This window comes from Bos grunniens, chromosome 3, assembly GCF_055505025.1.
Source record: "Bos grunniens cultivar Pamir isolate PY7600 chromosome 3, Bosgru_T2T1.0, whole genome shotgun sequence".
Lineage (NCBI taxonomy): Eukaryota > Metazoa > Chordata > Mammalia > Artiodactyla > Bovidae > Bos > Bos grunniens.
The window spans coordinates 10,153,283-10,159,987 of NC_141167.1; the positions used below are offsets into that span (position 1 = coordinate 10,153,283).

Here is a 6,705-nt window from a genome sequence, read left to right on the forward strand (position 1 = left end):
TGGAAAACTCAGCAGTGGCCACAGGACTGGAAAAGGTCAGTTTTCATTCCAATCCCGAAAAAAGGCAATGCCAGAGAATGCTCAAACTACCGCACAATTGCACTTATCTCACACGCTAGTAAAATAACGCTCAAAATTCTCCAAGCCAGGCTTCAGCAATACGTGAACCGTGAACTTCCAGATGTTCAAGCTGGATTTAGAAAAGGCAGAGGAACCAGAGATCAAATTGCCAACATCCACTGGATCATGGAAAAAGCAAGAGAGTTCCAGAAAAGCATCTATTTCTGCTTTATTGACTATGCCAAAGCCTTTGACTGTTTGGATCACAATAAAGTGTGGAAAATTCTGAAAGAGATGGGAATACCAGACCACCTGACCTGCCTCTTGAGAAATCTATATGCAGGTCAGGAAGCAACAGTTAGAACTGAACATGGAACAACAGACTGCTTCCAAACAGGAAAAGGAGTACATCAAGGCTGTATTGTCACCCTGCTTATTTAACTTATATGCAGAGTACATCATGAGAAACGCTGGACTGGAAGAAATACAAGCTGGAATCAAGATTGCTGGGAGAAATATCAATAACCTCAGATATGCAGATGACACCACCCTTATGGCAGAAAGTGAAGAGGAACTCAAAAGCCTCTTGATGAAAGTGAAAGAGGAGAGTGAAAAAGTTGGCTTAAAGCTCAACATTCAGAAAACGAAGATCATGGCATCTGGTCCCATCACTTCATGGGAAATAGATGGGGAAACAGTGGAAACAGTGTCAGACTTTACTTTTTGGGGCTCCAAAATGACTGCTGATGGTGATTGCAGCCATGAAATTAAAAGACACTTACTCCTTGGAAGGAAAGTTATGACCAACCTAGAAGCATATTCAAAAGCAGAGACATTACTTTGCCAACAAAGGTCCATCTAGTCAAGGCTATGGTTTTTCCAGTGGTCATGTATGGATGTGAGAGTTGGACTGTCAAGAAAGCTGAGCGCCGAAGAATTGATGCTTTTGAACTGTGATGTTGGAGAAGACTCTTGAGAGTCCCTTGGACTGCAAGGAGATCCAACCAGTCCATTCTAAAGGAGATCAGTCCTGGGTTTTCATTGGAAGGACTGATGTGAAAGCTGAAACTCCAGTACTTTGGCCACCTCATGAGAAGAGTTGACTCATTGGAAAAGACTCTGATGCTGGGAGGGATTGGGGGCAAGAGGAGAAGGGGACAACAGAGGATGAGATGGCTGGATGGCATCACCTACTCAATGGACGTGAGTCTCAGTGAACTCTGGGAGTTGATGTTGGACAGGGAGGCCTGGGGTGCTGGGATTCATGGGGTCACAAAGAGTCAGACACTACTGAGTGACTGAACTGAACTGAACTGTAAAGGCTCAATGAATGCTAGTTATTAAAATTATCTTCTTAATAACAAGAGTAAGCATTATATAATCCCCAGGCCTTTTTTCATAGCACCATCTCCATTTTCACTTGATCTAACACTTGAAATGACTGTGTTCAGTAGACAGGGCAGTATCATGTCCCTTACTGTACCTGCTGTTTCTCTGTAAGCCCTGTGCAAAGTGCCTTACAGCTATCACCTCATCGAATTCTAAAAACAGCCCTTCAACGTATCATCCTCATTTTACAGTTGAGAAAACCAAGGCACCAAAGGGTAAAGGAATTTACCTGCCACTTGCTAGTCATTGTCAGAACTTGGACTTAAATGCAGAATGGCAGGTGGAAGTAACACAACTAATTTGAAACAACCTATTTAACCCAGCGTGTTTGCCCCAAACCAACTTCTAATTTGTGCTGTGACTGTACAGAACAGAGTAGAGGTAAGAAATGTTAGATCTGAGACTTAAGGCATCTCATCCACGTGAGAAAATTCCTAGGACATACCTGGCAGGACCTGGTCACTGGGAGGCTCCGTGGGACCTCCGACAGCTTGCTCCAGAGCCTGGAGTAGAGTGAGATTCTCCAAAGAGCAGGCAGTGAAGTTACCAAACAAGGCCAGACCAGAGGTCTCCTGGCCCTCAGAGGGCCTCACCCAGGACCACAGAAGGAAGAAGCGGGGATTCTTCCCCTCATTTGATTTTTAAGAGGGGGCAGATGAAGGGTATTTCACTTCCATTCTGATAAAATTTAAAATATCTTTGTGTTTGTTTCAAGAGATGTGTGTGTGTGTGTGTGTGTGTAAGAGAGAGGAGAGAGGAGAGGAGGAGAGGAGAAAGAGAAAGGAAAGAAGAGCAGGATAAACAGAAGTAGAGACACAAATAAACCACAGAAAGAAACAGAAAGACAGATGTCAAAAGACATGACAAGAGAGAAAAATGATGCCGGAGGAAGAGGAGCAGAAAAGGGGTGGTGGGCAGATAAACAGACTGTGACAGAAAAGCACCCAAAAGAGATAAGCAGGGAGCAGACAAACAGGTAAAAAGGCAGACACTAAAGGAAAGAGAGCAAGTCAGAGAAGAAATCTGCCTTTCCTTCTTGTCAAAAGAGAAGCACGTGTGCTCCACAACATACACGTGACATGCAGTTATGAAAATACACTGCTTTTCAAAAGCTAGGAGGAAAGAAACCTCTCTCTCTCCCTCCCTCCCTCCTCTCCTCCTTCCTCCTCTTCTCTCTCTCCTCTCTCTTTCTCTCTCTCTGTCTCTAGGTCTCGCTTTGTGTGTATCTCTCTGCCTCTGTCTCTCTCCTTTTCTCTCACTTATCTAACTCCTCTTAGGGAGGGAGGGCTGAATCAGCTCTCCACATCCCAAAAAGGCTACACTCAGCTAGAATTTGTGACAAAGGTGTTTTAAATCAGAGCTAAAATTTGGCAGCACAAATGTTCTAGAACTCCTCATATCATTGTGAAAAATAAAGAAACCTTAATTTCATATTCTGGGAATTAGGATCATCCCGTCTCATCTCTCAAAGAAATAGGTTTTTTTATTGTCACAAATCATCCCTATAGTCACTAACTCTTTAAAATATTGGTGTATTTTGACTCTGATGGTCCTGCTTCTGGTAGGGCCCCAGTGTCTGCCCAATAGGCCTTACTTACGTGCCTAGTAGGGGCAGAACCAGTGCCCTGGGTAAATAGTAAATTGTATTGTACACAAGAGTTGGATCAATATCCCAGTGCTTCCAGATAATTCACACCAAGGTGATGTTGCTGTGGCCCTCAACTGTCCCCAAGGTCAGCCTGAGTGGTGAGCTTTCTCAGAGTACAGTGGAGCTTGGACTCAGGGCACCTTTATATCTGTCCATCTGTCTTGATGCCTTTGGTCAACAGTAAAAGCAGGCATACTCTGAAGCCTTGGCATAAGCTCTGAAACTGTGCCAAGTTCTGCCAGGGCTAATGAAACCATGAGAGATGGAGAGGGGACAGAGTTTGTGGAAGTAGCTTTTCTCTGCCTTGACACTTCAGAGAGCTTTCTCTCAGTAGCGGTCACAGAAGGAGTCCCACCCACCGTGGTGCAGATAGTCCCTTTATGCATGACTTCCTATCCCCTTCTGCCTAAGGATGTTCTCTGGAGTCTAGAAAGTGAGTGCTTGAGAGGTGACGTTCCAGAAGTGACCTTCAAACAATACGGCAGTTAGTCAATAAATAATCCAACTTCTTCAGCCCTCATTTGGAAAATTCTGTTATGTTCCACTGAGCTTAAGCTATTTACACTGGTAACCCACTCAAGGTAACTCACCTTTCACTGGTTTTACTCTCTCTATCGTTTCCCTCTCCCAACTCCTTCACTGTTTTATTAATAATTCAGATCAACGACCAAATACATATGTTGTGTCTAAATCCTTGTTTTGGAGAGGTTCAAACTAAGACACCCTTGCATTGGCTAATTTAGCCCTCACGACAACCGCCTAGAGGCAAGTATCATTGCTCACAGCACTAGAATCCATTCCTCTTTGCCAAAGACTATGCTAGGCGCTAGGAGTACATGGTCCCTGCCCTCATGGAATGCGTATTCTAGACTGAAAGAAAATGCTAAACAAATAATCACAATAAATATAAGGTTATGGCTGTGGCAAGTGCTACAGGTGAGAAGTACCTGGGCTCTAAGAATGTAAAATAGGCATATAGTCGTCCTTGAAGAAGCGACATTTCATTTGAGATCAGAAGGAGGAGTAGAACCTAACTATGGAAGATGGGAAGGAAAAACAGTTAGAGCAATAAGAACAACTTGAATGATGAAGCTGAGGCAAACAGAAATTGAGGTCACACACATATGAACTGGTTGGCAGAGGGTTTGATTTCAGACCTATCTGACTCCAGCGTTAGAGTCAACAGTTGGAATGGAGTTGGATGTAGGAGCCAGGGGTGACTTGTTACTCTCATTATTCATATTATGAAAGGATTAACTACAAGCTTCCTTTACATAGAAAACTCCCATAGGGCATTTAACAATTAGCGCAATCACAAAAGAGAGAATTATAAATGTATGTAAATATATGTGTTGGGTATAAAGGGGAAGTGTCTGAAAGTGTACAAAGTGGATGTTCTGAAATCAATGAGATTAGGGATCTTCCCAAGCTAATTTCATAGCACCTAGCAGCACGGTAGCAGCAGCCACTGCAGGAAGACCTGGAGAGGGGAGTAGGGTTTTCCTAAGTGACTGACAGATGGGAAGGAAATGATCTCTATGTGTCCAGGGTCATAGGCCTCCTTCTCGTTTCAAAGCAGAAACCCAAAGAGTGTCATACCAAGGAAAAACAGCACTCTAGAATGAGGGAGGTCATTCTTATTTCTGGTTAGTATGGAAATGTATGTAAAAGATCTATAGCTCCATGGTAACAAGGAAAAAAATGAACAAAAAATAAACTATGAAACTATCAAAGAGCAGTACATGCAAAGAAGTCTTGATGCACTGAATTCCAGAGAGGAATGAGCCTTTCACAGGTAAGCAAGAAAGTAATGGTGGTTTCCATACCTGAAGGCATGGACCTTGTCTTTATCTAAGTGGATAGAGAATCAAGTCTTCCAGAGACAGAATTTTCAGGGATGACTAAAAGTCAGCCAAGGGTGATAAAGCAGAAAATATTGGAATCTAGGGAGAGACCCATAAACATAAGGATAAATTACTTGGTCCCACTTGGGAATTTTGCTAAGTAATCAGCACAAGAAACACAGCTGGAAAGTAGAGAAGCCTTTGTAGTCTTGTGGTTCTTAAACTTTGAAGACTTGTTGGAGTTTAATCAGAAAGTGATTCAAATTTATTTGAACTTGAATCCCAGCTACCTCTCCAGTGAAATTCTGAAATATCAAATAGATCAGCCCCTTGGGAGATCAAGGAGACAAATGAAAGGCATATATACATGGTCAAAATTTGAAACACTCTATGGCTGACTCATGTTGAGGTTTGAAGCAATTATCCTTCAATTAACAAATTAACAAAATTTTGAAAAGTGAACTCAATCTAATTAAAGTTGTATCCCAGCCCAAGCTCAATGCCATTCGTGGTGAAATCAGAATTTTATTGACAGAGGAGAAAAACTCGCACACTCTGCAATATATACATATATACACTTGCACATATACATACATATAAAAATTGTATTTCAATATCTCGGTTTTTGTGTGTAATATTTGGCACAAAATTTTAAAAATTACAAGACATAAAAAAGGAGGAAAATATGACAAATAATCAAGAGAAAAACTGTCAATAGAAGCAGACTCATGGAAGACCAGTATGTTGGAATTGGTAATCATGGAGTTTAAATAACTGTTATAAAGTTAAAGAATTTTCAGGGAATAAAATAAACATAGTGCATGAAGGAAAGCAGAAAATCAAAAAGAAATTTGAAATTCTAGAATTTTAAAAAGAACCCAATAGAAAGTATAGACCTGAAATTTTATTTATTTGAAATTAAAAGTTAGTCTTATGGGTTTAACAGCAGATGGGGTAAAAAGGAAGAAAGAAATAGTAAATTTAGCATCAAGTCAGTATTAAAAAAAATACCACCAACTAGCGAACATAACAAAAAAGAAGCAAAGTCATAGTTATAGAGAACAACTAACGTTTACCAGTGGGAAGAGGAAAAGCAGGTATAGGCAATATAGGGGGAGAGGATAAAAAGGTACAAACTGTCGTGTATAAAATAAGCTATAAGAACAGATACTACACTTGATCTTAGCCAACATGCCAAAAAGTAATTAGCCTCCAATTAAAATAAATATATTAATTTCAAATATATATATGTAGCTAATATTCTATAATAACTACAAATAGATATATCCTTTAAAATTGTGAATCTTTATATTGTAATCTGTAACAATAGTATTATACATCAACTATATTCCAATCTTTTCAAAAATGTTTTAGAGATATAAAATCAAATCCGTAGAAATTACCCAAATGGAAACAGAGAGAGAAAAAGAATGAATTGAACATCAGTCACCCATGGACTAAGATAAAATGATCCAACATACATATAAACAGAGCCCCAGAAGCATAAGTGAGAAGGGATAAAATAAATATGTAAATACACAATAACTAAATTTTCTTTCGGATTTATTTTAAAGAAGTCAGTCCAAAGATCCAAAAATCTCAACAAACTCCAAATAGAAGAACTATTTTAAAAAGCGCATATGTATACCTAAATATATCACAAACCAAAAAGAAAAGAAAAATCATTAGAGCAGCCAGGGAAAAGACACACATACACACACACATTTATGCATGCACTCACAGGACTTCCACACAGCCAGACTG

General features: G+C 40.2%; 1 pseudogene; it reads right to left on the reverse strand.

Moving 5' to 3' along the window:
* Positions 1 to 6,057: 6,057 nt before the first annotated feature.
* On the reverse strand, positions 6,058 to 6,147 carry LOC147374957 (U2 spliceosomal RNA; annotated as a pseudogene).
* Positions 6,148 to 6,705: the final 558 nt, after the last annotated feature.